This window comes from Rattus norvegicus, chromosome 16 (genome assembly GCF_036323735.1).
Source record: "Rattus norvegicus strain BN/NHsdMcwi chromosome 16, GRCr8, whole genome shotgun sequence".
NCBI classification, from domain to species: Eukaryota; Metazoa; Chordata; class Mammalia; order Rodentia; family Muridae; genus Rattus; species Rattus norvegicus.
The window spans coordinates 18,566,303-18,574,582 of record NC_086034.1 but is presented as its reverse complement, the minus strand read 5'-3'; the positions used below and the strand labels follow the sequence as shown (position 1 = coordinate 18,574,582).

Below are 8,280 nucleotides of genomic sequence, written 5' to 3'. Positions count from 1 at the left end.
AGCCCTGGTTTCTCTTGTCTGCACCAGGCCATACACTCTGAGGACAAACATCAAATCCTCAGCACAAAGGGCGTTTATTTACCCCCAGGGACAAGCAGGGGTGGGGATTGGAGAGGGCTGTCTCTGTATTGTGCAAAGCAGGTATTTCTGCAGAAGTGGATTTTAAGGAGAAAAGGGGAAGTCTTCTGTGCTAGGGTGATTTGGTAAGTCCTGACCAGTCAGGTCAGTTAGTGTAGATAATGAATTTTGATAGCTGGACCTTGTTTTATTCAGGCATAAGGAAGTAGCGCAAGAAGGGAGAGCCCCTGGTGGCTTGAGGAAGGGAGAGGCAGGACCTGCAGGTGCTGTGTTTGCCATGCTTGGGTTCCTCACTGTGCAAGGATCTGCCTTTCCCTCCCGGCCCGTCCTACAGGCTCTGCAGGCAGGTCTCATCGTCTTTTTGCTTTGAGACTAGGCCTCCCTGTATAGTCCAGGCTGACCAGGAGCTTCCCATTCTCTGCATGCTGTCACAGGCAAACATCCCCACATTTACCTGAAAGCTTTTTTTTTTCTTAAAGCAAAGTTTTATCTTTTTTTATGTAAGGCTAAACCAATTAAAAAAAAAAAAAAAACTTCTGAAAAATCTTGGCCTGGGGCTGGAGAGAGGGCTCAGTGGTTAACAGCACTGACTGCTCTTCCAGAGGTCCTGAGTTCAATTCCAACAACCACATGGTGGCTCACAACCATCTGTAGTGAGGTTTTGGTGCCCTCTTCTGGTGTACAGGCAGAACACTACATAATAAATAAATATCTTAAAAAAAAAACTTTATTAAAGAAAGAAAATCTTGGCCCAACCCATGCTTCTGTGACAACTTGCTTTTTCTTTTCCAGACATGTGAAAGACTCCCAGAGCAGGGAGGCCCTCACTCAAGTCTTGGGATGACTCGAACCCCCCTCCACCCCAAGAACTCACAAAAGACCGTCCTTGCTGTAATCATATGAGGTTTATCGATAGGAACCAGTGCACTGGGGTTGAGACTCATATCCCACGCAGGGGCAGAGGAGTTCAACCCTGAGTAGCTGAGAGAAGGAATATTTAAAGGAAGAAGCCACAACCTAAGGGGTTAGGGATGCTGTCATTGGAAAATGTGGAGAATACCAGTGAAAAAATCACAAGGAGAAGCTTCCTGTCTCTCAAGATTGCTTTTAAGATTGTAATCTAACTTTACAGTCAGGGTCAGCTGGTTCCTGGGAAAGTCTTTCTGTTATCTCTAACAGGTTGGGATCACGTACCTAAGGGAAGGCACTTTATCTTAAGCACTTTTATCTAGTCCCTGGGAGAGCAGGCTCAAGAAATGTGACCTTTAACCTACTCGTTGGCCGAGAGCAGGGTCTGGAATTTGGGTATTTAGGGCTTTTTAGGGGTGAGAGCATCTTTAAACTTCTGACTTCTTGGCTGTATTTTTTATTCTTTCATTCCCCACTTCTTCTAGTGGCTAGTTCTAATCATAAAACTAAATTTTAGTATACACCTGAGTGGTCTCTATAAAAACAACACTTTTCTCTGAGAGCAGCGCATAATCTTCCGTCTTTTAAGAATAAAACAACCCCAGAATGGTCTAGGTAGAAACAACATTTTTTTTCTCTAGTGTAGCACACAGACCTCCTTCTTTAAGGAATATCAGGTCTAATCTTTTACTATTTTGAAGGACTACCTCTGAGAGGGAGGCTAGGGTTTCTTGGAGGTCAGCTAAAAAGTCTTTAGCATCAGGATTCTAATCTGGACACTATCTGAACCTACACACAAAAGTCATGACTGTCTTTTAGAACCTCTAAACTTATACAGGTTGTGATCCCTGAGGCACAGTCCCAAGAAGTGTTAGGAGTACTAATGTGCATCATTTGTAATAGAAATCAAGCCTATTCTCACACCTATCTCGATGGAACCCAGGGCAAACATGAAATTTTTTTTTTCTAAAGCATACTCCTCAAGTGAGCATTATAGCAACCTCCCAGTCATGTCTCTGATGTATCCACTTATCTGATGTGTAAGTCTAGGGAGCTTTTCGAAGATCTAAGTGTCCCTCTAGGTTCCAGCTCTCAGCCCCAACAGCTAGTATGCGGCTGGTGAGGGCTGAGACTTGACGGCTGTCAGGGTGGTCAGCAGCACCAGGTATGGTCCTTTCCAGGGAGGCTCGAGTGTCTGGGCTCGGTGTCGTCGTATGTAGCTGAGTCTCCGACCTGGAACTGGTGAGATGTCTCAGGGGTCCCCAGGGCATAGGCTGCTGTCAGCTGTGATCAAACTTTTTTCTGTACCACCTGTAGGTCTTTTAGTCTGGCATACAAATCATTATTACTATGACATGTTGATTTAATAACATCTTCTAATACAGTCAGAGGAGCTGAGGCCCCATATAAGATCTCAAGGGGGGTAAGGCTGAATCTGGAAGGGGTATTTCTTGCTCTGAAGAAAGCAAGAGGGAAGGAGTGCCACCAAGTCTGCACCAGTCTCTATGGTCAATTTAGTCAGGGCCTCTTTTAGAGTTCTATTTATTTATTTTACTTGTCCTGAACTTTGAGGTCTGTAGATACAATGTAATTTTTAATTGACCTCTAAATACCTGGCCACACCCTGGCTTATCTTTCAAGAAAGCAGGGCCCTTGTCTGACCCGGTTACCTTGGGCACTCCAAACTGGGGGAAGATTTCTTCCAGTATCTTCTTGATGACTACCTAGGCTGTCTCTTGCTTGGTGGGGAAAGTTTCCACTCATCCTGAAAAGGTATCTACAAACATTAGAAGATACTTGTAACCATATTTTCTCAATGAAGTTTACTTCGACTTCTCACTAAACTTCTTAGGTCTTTTTGCCCTGTTTTTTAAGCATTTACTTGCTGACATATCTTATACTTTTTACTGTCTCTCTAGCTAAATCTTTTTTTTTTTAAATTTATTTATTTTATGTGAGTACACTGTAGCTGTCTTCAGACACTCCAGAAGAGGGCATCAGATCTCATTACAGATGATTGTGAGCCACCATGTGGTTGCTGGGATTTGAACTCAGGACCTCTGGAAGAACAGTCAGTGCTCTTAACCTCTGAGCCATCTCTCCAGCCCTCTCTGGCTAAATCTTAAAGTCTGTTACATATATCTTAACTACTTGGATAAGTTTTTTATCTCTTAAATGAGTCTATTTGTGTATTTGGCAAAGTGAGTCTTTTGTTTGTTCTCTGGGGAGAATAGCTTTTCCCTCGAGTGTGCCATTGTCCTTTCTCTTTTTTTTTTTTTAAAGATTTATTTATTTATTATATATGAGTACACTGCCGCTGTCTTCAGACACACCAGAAGAGGGCATCTGATCCCATTACAGATGGTTGTGAGCCACCATGTGGTTGCTGGGAATTGAACTCATGACCTCTGGAAGAGCAGTCGGTGCTCTTAAACACTGAGCCATCTCTCCAGCCCCCTGTCCTTTCTCTTCTAAGCAATTTGGGCCTTTTCTTCTGTTGTACGTTCTAAGTGAGGCCATCCCTTAATCCAATCCCAGTTCCCAGTGGCTGTCTCTCGCAGGCCTTTAACCAGTATAGGCTCCTGCATAGCCATTTCTCGAGCCACTTGATCTGCTTTGTTATTGCCCCATGTCACTGAATCTCTTCCCTCCTGATGTCCTGGGCAATGAATAATACTCACAGTTGCTGGCTTCATCAGGGCATCCAAGAGATGGCAAAGGCATCTGCGCTGATGTGCTGGGGGTAGAGGTTTGTCCATCCCAGATGACGTTTGTGTTGTCCACCATGGCAGCACCCACTCATCTCTGACCTTTATGAAGAGAACTGTTCTGGTCTGTAGACAAGGTAGCCTCGGCTTTCAGTATGAGTTGATCGGTCAGTTGCAGAGGTCTTCTCTCCACCCATGGGCTTCTGCCAGTACTTGAGACTCAAGGTGGCCAGATTGCCCCCAACCGGTGGAGAATCTAGTCCATGTCAGCTGACCAGTGGTCCCATCCTCTGGGACATTCTATTCAAAGGCAAAACATCAGCCACTCTATCACAGTTTAAGTCCTGGATTGGGTGATAATTGTTAGTGCCCAGCTGGCAGGAGTGGTGTGTTCCAGGCAGAAAGGCACTAAGCCACACATCTCCTAGCATCAGGTACTGGTGCACTGAGACAGGTCTTAAGGTCCACATACACAGTCTGCAGATATGTATACACCCATATGTATACATATGTATACATATGCTGATATGGCCTCACCCAGCCATTTCAGCCCATGCAAGCCATTTTGGAGAGCAAATTTCTCATGAACAAGGGATAGGGGCAGTCAAGGATGACCATGAACTAGTGGTTTTCCCAGCCCACGCCAAGGTCCACTGTTCTTCAGGTAGTCCATAAGTATTGTTTGTTATTGGTAGCCCCCTGTACCCAAGGTCTTTTGATGGACACTGGCCCACTTCGGTGAAGGAGCACAGAGTGTTGGGCCCCTGTATCCACAAAACACTGGGTGGGCTTCCTCTCTATCCTGGTCAGTACAAAAGGCACTCTGATCTTTAGCCAGGAATTCTCTTCTGTTGCTAGGTACTGTCTTCCTAGTCTCTCTAACTACCGTGGCCAGTATAAGTTTCTTTAGCTTTTTTTTTTTTTGGTCCCTTTTTTTGTCTAGTTTCCTACTCTTTTTGCCTTCTTTTTTTTTAACCTGAACTGTACTTTAACTTTCTTTGTAACTTACACTAACTCTAACTTACACTAACTCTAACTTACACTAACTCTCTCAGCAACTTAGCTTAACCCTTTAAGTTTCTGTAACTTTTTTTTTATATATTTTTTTCTTACTATATCCAGATTGATGCGTTTTTCAGCCCCTCAGAGACCCACCATTAGAGCCTGGTAAAAGACTTGTAACACTCCCTACCTTCAGGCGTATTGGAGTCAACAGGCAGGAGTGAGGACCTTCCATCTGTGTCTGGAACATTCTTTCTGGCCTCTAGTAGGATTCTGTATTTCCTCAGTGGTAAAGAGGACCTGTAACAGCTACTAACAAGCATCTCAAGTGGGATGGTGAGAAAACAAGAAGAGAGTCCAGAAAATAGAGGTCCGCCGAAGAGGACAAATAGCATTCAGTCACATAGAAAGACAATCAAAAGATTAACAGACAAAAACAGAAGTGCGCACAAAAACAAAAACAAGCGGCCGCCAAGAGATCACCACAAAGCTGAACTGATTCAGACAGGAGTTTCTGTGAGCTCACCAAAGACAGATGAAAACGAGCGGATTTCACATCACTCCTCTTTCCCAACAAGACAGATGAAGGAGAGCAGATCAAAAATAATGGTCAAAGGTGCCCTCTGGAGGCCAGCCGACATCAAACGCCTGCCACTCAGAGGAGCAAAAAGTCTGTCATGGTCCTTTCTTAATCTTAACTGACAAATTGTATGCTTTAGCCCTAAGTTTAGTCCAGTGGTCTAAAGTCAAACTCAGAAGAGTCCCATCGTCAAAGTGACAAGTAACACAAAACAAAGACCTAAGACACACAAAGACCACTCTGGAAATACAGAGGGCTGGGAGGGCTGAGAGGGCTGGTCTTTTCTCCAATCCAGGAGAATCACGGAATCCTCACCGGCCCCCAGACGGGAATCTCCCAGGCATCCCTGGGTCCCTCCTCACCTCCTGGGATGTTTCCCAGGGCAGCGCAGTCAGTGAGTCCCTGGCACATTTACCAATACTCACATTCCCTCGTCTTCTCCAGAGAGACGAGCCTCTGCCTCTACCTGAGACAGAGCGACTGCAAACACCAGTATTTGCGAGTAACTACAGACCCAGAGTTGAGTCGGCACGAATACACAAAGACACAGATGCTATCTCACCTCCAAGTGGGTCTTCGGAGACGAGGGTGGTCACCGATCCCGGACGATCCTCCAAATGAAAGACCCCCAGAGCAGGGAGGCCCTCACTCAAGTCTTGGGATGACGCAACCCCTCCCCCGCCAAGAACTCATGTAAGACTCTCCTTGCTGTAATCACATGAGGTTTATCGATAGGAACCAGTGCACTGGGGTTGAGACTCATATCCCACGCAGGGGCAGAGGAGTTCAACCCTGAGTAGCTGAGAGGAGTATTTAAAGGAAGAAGCCATAACCTAAGGGGTTAGGGATGCTGTCATTGGAAAATGTGGAGAATACCAGTGAAAAATTACAAGGAGAAGCTTCCTGTCTCTCAAGATTGCTTTTAAGATTGTAATCTAACTTTACAGTCAGGGTCAGCTGGTTCCTGGGAAAGTCTTTCTGTTATCTCTAACAGGTTGGGATCACGTACCTAAGGGAAGGCACTTTTATCTTAAGCACTTTTATCTAGTTCCTGGGAGAGCAGGCTCAGGAAATGTGACCTTTAACCTACTCGTTGGCCGAGAGCAGGGTCTGGAATTTGGGTATTTAGGGCTTTTTAGGGGTGAGAGAGCATCTTTAAACTTCTGACTTCTTGGCTGTAGTTTTTATTCTTTCCCATGTAGCCCAGGCTGGCTCTGACTTCACTATGTAGCTGTTGATGTCCCTGAATTACTCCTGCCTCCACCTCCCATCTGAGATGATAGACATGTGCCACCACACCCAGCACAAATGACACTTTTTAAGAGTACACTGTAGCAGTCTTCAGATACACCAGAAGCGGGCATTGGATCTCATGACATATGGTTGTGAGCCTGCCTGCCTCGGCCTCCCCAGTGTTCCACCACGCACAGCTGACTCAGGGACTTTAGGTGACTTATTTCACTTGTATGGTTGTTCTCACCACTCGTGTGCCTGCTGCCAGGGAGCTGGGAGAGCTGGTCTGCCACGTTTGTGTCTCGCTGTTGACTTGATGGTGATGAACCATGTTCTCAGGAATATTCCATTTGTTTTCTTTTGCTGAAGCCTGGTTGTGCTCACAGGACTCACAGGGGTCATGCCATTCTTGTTTCTTCATATTTACTGTTTATCAGGTCGATTTCTATTAATTCTGAAGCCCTAGGGCTCTGTCTACTATGTCTCAGCTGACTCCGACATGGATCCGTGGGTGCTACTGCTGGCCCCAGCTCCTGGGCCATCCGCATTCCCTTCTGTCAGTTGTTTTCTCTCCTGGCTTTTAACATCTCCTGGTCTCACCATTACTCTGTGAGGCCCACAGAGGGCAGTGGCAAGCGGAGAGGGGTGTGGTGGGACTTGCCTGTATCCCCAACATTAGGAAGCCAGAGAGATCGGTAGTTCAAGGTCAGCCTGAGCTACATAAAATGTGGCTTCAAACAAAATAGAAAGAGAAACCGAAAAGAAGCCAGTAAAATGGCTTGGCTGGCACAAGTCCCTGGCATCAAGCCTGAGGACCTGAATCAGAACACAGGGTCCCCTCAGGGTGGAAGAAGAGAACTTACTTCTAAAGTGCTCTGTCACTAACATGCTGTGGCATGCATGTGGGTGGTTTTGTACCTGTGTGTGAGCACACATACACACACAGACTCACATTCATACACACACAGTCTCTTGTACCCAGGGTGGATGGACGCATACATTTGACATACTAGCCACTGAGGAGACTAAAGAAGAATGCAAAATGGGACCCTCTCCCCCTCCCCCCCCCCCCCGGAGCTGGGGACTGAACCCAGGGCCTTGCGCTTCCTAGGCAAGCGCTCTATCACTGAGCTAAATCCCCAACCCCTTAAAGAACTATTTTATTTATATGATGTTGTAGCTATCTTCAGGCACACCAGAAGAGAGCATCAGATCCCATTACAGATGGTTGTGAGCCACCATGTGTTTGCTGGGAATTGAACTCAGGACCTCTGGAAGAGCAGTCAGTGCTCTTAATTGCTGAGCCATCTCTCCAGCCCCAGAGGCCATCTTGAATAGCATGCCACACCTTGGCAGATGTTCTCAGTTTAGATGGAGGTTCTGAAAAGGCCTCCTCAAGCTCTGAGGTGTTACAAAGTTTACGCATGTCAAAAAATTCCTGGGGCTGGGGATTTAGCTCAGTGGTAGAGCGCTTACCTAGGAAGCACAAGGCCCTGGGTTCGGTCCCCAGCTCTGAAAAAAAGAACCAAAAAAAAAAAAAAAAAATTCCTGACTAGAGGTCAGAAGAGATGGTTCAGCGTTTTCTAGGGATTCTGAGTTCAGTTCCCATCAACCACGTGGTGTGGGTTCACAACCGTCTCTAATGCGATCTAATGCCCTCTTCTGTCATTCAAGCAAACTTGCAGATAGAGCACTCACATAAACCATAAATAAATCTTAAAAAATAATCAATGCTCATGGATTATCAAACATTAAGATTTAAAAAATAGG

The 8,280-nt window shown here is 45.7% G+C and overlaps 1 long non-coding RNA gene across 1 annotated transcript; it reads right to left on the bottom strand.

The window, feature by feature from the left end:
• Window positions 1–829: 829 nt before the first annotated feature.
• Window positions 830–7,546, bottom strand: LOC134482467 (uncharacterized). The gene is made up of 3 exons (XR_010058641.1): window positions 3,669–7,546; window positions 2,658–2,764; window positions 830–2,314 (listed from the first exon to the last, which is right to left on the bottom strand). It is a non-coding gene; the product is annotated as an uncharacterized LOC134482467 (long non-coding RNA).
• Window positions 7,547–8,280: the final 734 nt, after the last annotated feature.